This window comes from Meleagris gallopavo, chromosome 1 (assembly GCF_000146605.3).
Source record: "Meleagris gallopavo isolate NT-WF06-2002-E0010 breed Aviagen turkey brand Nicholas breeding stock chromosome 1, Turkey_5.1, whole genome shotgun sequence".
Taxonomy (NCBI): Eukaryota; Metazoa; Chordata; class Aves; order Galliformes; family Phasianidae; genus Meleagris; species Meleagris gallopavo.
The window spans coordinates 179,727,961-179,733,334 of NC_015011.2; positions in this window are offsets into that span (position 1 = coordinate 179,727,961).

Consider the following 5,374-nt stretch of genomic DNA (forward strand, 5'->3'; position numbering starts at 1 on the left):
TCCTGCAGATAGCATACTTCACTTTGAGTTTTTGATGTATTCTACAAATGCTAATGAACTGAGCATCAGAGATGCAGCCTCCTGATGTTAAGTGGATAATATTAGTAACATATCACAGAGGGGAAAAACTGGTGCAAAGCCCTTGTAACAGCAGTGAATTTTTCCCTGTGTGATTCTGGAAAGTCAATGAGTCTCCATGCTAACATGGGAATGCACTGCTGAACAGATTAATGATGGCTTGTATATAAACTTGGTGTGATTGCTCCTCTGTGCACAAATGAATTGTACATGTAAATCAATCCTGAGTGCTGCTCAGTATGTATATTTTAAAAGATTTTAGGAAGCAAGGCACATACAAAGAAGGTAGAAGGAAACAAACACTACATGGGTAGTCAGTATCTGAGAGAATAGAGTTGATTACAGGCTCAAATTTTGGTTATGTTTCAGCATATTGGACAGGAAGAAAATTAGAATAATTGTAGAAACAGGAAAAACTGTTTCCCTGTCAGCAGGGATAGATTACATAAGGAGAATGTGGTGCAGAACATAATCATATAGTCCGGCTTCTGCTTTCATCCCAAGGTAATAAAACTGTACAGTGTCCCCTACATTCGACTGTGAAGCCAAAATTCATCTTCTGAGAGAAACAGCAAAGCCAGAAGAGGCAACAATGGCCCTTGTAGTCTCACTCTGTATGTTAAGGAGAAAACCTCCTTGCAGCTCTTCAGAAATCTCTCCTGCATGTGCCCTTCTTCCTTGCTCTGAAAAAAAAAGCGTAACAAGCAAGAAAAGCAGAACTCCTCCTTAACCTTTGCTGAGAATATAGTGCTTCAGAAGATACTTTTTTCCATCTTTTCATTTCTTACTCAATGTGTAAACAATGTGCCATCATTGAGAGGAATAAAAGGATCTTTTTGTATGGACAGTGGTACCTGAATGAAAACGTGCTACCACTTGCTTCACAAATAACTACTGCAGCTTCTTAATGACCTCTGGGTCCTTTCAGAAGTCAAGCATCATCACCAATTCCTTAAAGCAGAAAAAGCCCAAGTTCGCTCCAAATATTTTTCTTCCAAACAAAAGTTATCATATTTGTTCTGTTGGATTCCATCTAACACAAACAATAATACAGTGGAGGATTTTTAAAGTTGCTGAGATTAAAACTTTTGAAATACACATGGATGCTTACAAATCTCTCTGCCTAGTTGGAAGTCATGTCAGAAGTGAACTGCACTGTTACAATGTTCAAGCTCTGTTTTGATACATTTAGTTAGTAAAGTTATGTGGTAACAAAGTATAAAAACTATTTCCTTAGATAATGAGATTTTAGAAGGGATGTGAAATGGGAGGAGCTCTAGAGGTCTGGTGATGCTAAATCAGTATGATGGCATTAGTATCAATGAGACGGAAAGCTATTTTTGACTAATTCACTTTGACCGGAAGAAAAGGCAATCTGTAACTGATATTTGCAAAAGCATACGTATTTTATTACTGTAAAATTAAGAAACATATTGAAGAATGCAGCTAGATTTGTTCTCCAATATGCAGTAAGACTCCAAGATTCATAACAAACAGAAAACAAATTTCTTCTGACCCCCCTAAAAACACAGAACTTAGTGACACTCTTAACAAGAATGGTTAATGGAAAAGGCACAAATCTGTAGGCACCCTAAAATATGATCCACTCCAGGTAATGTTACCACTCTTAGATTTTGAATGCTCACTTGAATGCAGTAAGGGTCCCTCATCAGAAAGATTTGCCAGGTCTGTCTCGCAGAAATAAATATTGAGCGTAATAAGATGAAGTAGTGTAAACGGGCTCTTGGAAAATCTGCTGATATAAAGAGGGTGGGTCATTTGCTGTTATAGACAGTATCATTCACATTTAAGCTGGTGTAAATTACATCTCCTCCTACAAAAGTCATTCTATTTAGATCCTACTCTATATAACATCACTTCTGTTTTATTCTTGTTCACTGAAAATCCAGGAGATCATAGGGTCAAAACAAACAAGCTCCAATTCAGTCAATCTACTTAAGTACTGGCCTAATTCTCAGGACCTGAATGAGATCTCTGCACAAGAGCTCAATCAAAGGCATCATGATTGTATTCATGTTTCATAATTCAGCAGCAGAAAAAAATAATTGTTTGTGTGAACATCATGCTACAGTGAATCCTACATGTTTTGATGGGTGCTAACTAGAAATTTTAAACTTTTCCACTGATTGCTGTCAACCTTATTTTTCTTGTTCCTTTCAATCTTCTTAAGTCTATGCAGAATTCTTTGTAGTTTTCAACTTCACATTGTTTAGCTTATGACTTTTACCTCTAGAAACTGTCAGATGTCAGATAAAAGATTCATCATGTCTATCACATCAATATCAATAATTATTTGGGTTTTCTTAAATATAATGAATTGTTTGTGTAGGAAACATCTGATTAATGTGTCCGAAAGAGATACATTTTCCTTTACAATTCTAGTCATACATTTTTCAGTTCTTATAAATTCATATAACAAAAATTTGACAGATTTTGAATATTTTGTAAAAATATGTTTGGTTTTTTTGTTTGTTTTTTGTTTGTTTTTGTTGTTTTGTTGTTGTTTTGTTGTTGTGTGGGGAGGGGGGGAATGGGGACATTGGTTTGGGTTGGGTTGGTTTTTGTTGTTTTCTTTTCTCTCTTTCTTTTTTTTTTTCCTGAAAGTAAGAAAAAGTAAGATATGTCCAAACTAAAGAAAAAAATAAATTGTCAAATCCAGAGATGAAAAGGAAACAAAAAATCAAGTTTATAACTGCATTATCCAAATGTGAACTTCTCTGTGAGAATATTGTCTCTAACCTTAAAAAACATTTTTGAACAAGAATTTCTAATAAACTCTTAAAAATGAATCTATGATAGTTAATGGATATAAATGCAACTACTTTCATTTTTATGCTTTCATTACCACAACTTCTAAAGGATTTCTGTTATCTATGAGCAATACAATTAACATCCAGTGATATGACACGCTGAATTGCTTATCTGTCTAAAGAGAAATACTTCAAATACTTCTGTACATACATTTTGTACTCTTTCTTATTTTTTAGTATGTGTATTTTAGAAGACATTTTTAAAATATGTATTCTGCAGTTAGTATGCTTCAATAATCAAGTCTTAGACTCTGAATCAGAATCTGGAGATAGATTTTGTTCCTTGCAAGACTCCCTCTTACATAAAACCTTGCACTGCCATTTTCTGCCTTCCTTCTGAAACTCACAAACTACTTCTCAAATGTTGAATGACTCTTCCATTATTATCTATTAAATAGATAGGTAGATGTAATTGCTGTTTCACTCTTGACCAGAGAAGATGTGATTCTCCTACCATAGTTTATTAACTTAATGTCAAAACTGGTCTTAGAGCTCTGGAATGGTTGCAGTATGCTCCATCTGATAAATTACACTTCCTCTCAAAGTCTTCTTTACTCAGGCGTAGAGAGTTTCAAGGTCAAACAGTATATGTACAACATACATCAGAGGTCCATTAGGTATTGGGGCAGAAGAAAAGTTACACACCAGTTTTCTATACACAGCAGTGAAAGAATTGTGCAGCATGTATACAGGTATCTGTACTTATCTTCATTGAAAGCAGAATATTCAGTATATAGAAGGAAGAACTATATCTCAGCAATGATACTCTGTCCACAGACTGTTACACACAGAGTATATTTTCTACATGGCAGTTATAGAAATTAATCATATGACAGTATTACTGGTTATTTGTTTAATGGTAGCTATGTCCAAAAAATATTCTCAGAAATTTCTAGGCATCTTAATTTTTAAAATTATGATTTTAGGACTAGGAATCTCAGATTAGCAGTGTAAATGCATCACAAATTAAAGTTGTCAATAGCAGAATGACAGTTCTCAAAACCAGAGAGGTTCTCATCTACAGATCATGTGTCTACAGAGATTTTACAAGGATCAGATTTAGGAGATTATTTAGGAGATTATTTATTTTATTTTATCAATATGCAGAAGTGAATGTCAAATAACTGTCAATAACATTTGTGGATGGCCAAATCTTCTTGAAAACATAATTACAATGAAAAGTCACACCAATATGTCAAGCTAGGCTAATTCAAACATCATATTTACAACAGTCATTTTAGAGGATGTATACACCTTCAGGAAAAAGCACCATGAGTTAGATACCTGGTACTTCTTTAATGTGCAGTTGCTTTTACTCTGATCTGATTTCAGATTTCTGATCTGAAAGCCCCTATACCAATCCAGAAAATGCATAGGCAATGAGTAAATTAAATTACAACCAGTTACTATAGAAATATAATAAAACTGGCTTTTATCAAACTTTCAAACAATTAGGGCATGTTACACTGGTAAACATAACACCTCACAGTCTGAATGTTTGTATCGTAACTACAGAGCATTTTCCATGGGCCACAGAAGATGCTGAGTCAGAACCAAAGTCAGCTCTTCTCCATCTTAATTTTCTATCACTTATCAATTGCCAAAGGAAAAATATATATTGTAAAATACTTGACTGTTTTAATGATATAGTAAACTACTTAAACCAGCAGGTTAGCAGAAATAAATACACATTAGTATATTCAAATGGTTCATATGTGTCACATAAATCCAGGAGACAAAATGGCGGTCTTATAGGTAAATAAAAGATCTAGATTGACGTCAGCTAAAAGGCATATTCTGAGGTATCCAAAACACTTTTCTGTGTAAAGAGACACTGGCTAGGAGAAAAAAAGATTTCATTCCTCTGTGTAGGATGTGAATTCATGTGAAATTTGGGGAGTATAAAATCTTTCTCAGTAATTAAGTATTACTTCAGTCTGCAGTTTATTTTAATTTGCTACCTAAACAAAGCCAATTGTCAAAAGCACACATCTGAAAAGGTAAAGGTGAGACAGAATGAACAGAGACCTAACATAGCACCTTGCTGCCTGCTGCAAAATTAACTCCTGTGGACTGAGAGAAAGAGGAGTTAACTTTTGTTCATAGCATGAGCCAAGGATCTAGCAGGTCCAGCAGGACTGACACCATTACAGGGAGACAGAGAGCTGAGCACAAATCCATACAAACATCACAGAATCACAGAATCACAGAATTGTAGGGGTTGGAAGGGACTTCTAGAGACCATCGAGACCAACCCCCCTGCCAAAGCAGGTTCCCTACACCAAGTCGCACAGGTAGGCGTCCAGGCGAGACTTGAATATCTCCAGAGAAGGAGACTCCACAACCTCCCTGGGCAGCCTGTTCCAGTGCTCCGTCACCCTCACCGTGAAGAAGTTCTTACGCACATTCGTGCGAAACTTCCTATGCTGCAGCTTATGTCCGTTTCCCCTCCACGTACCTGTCTC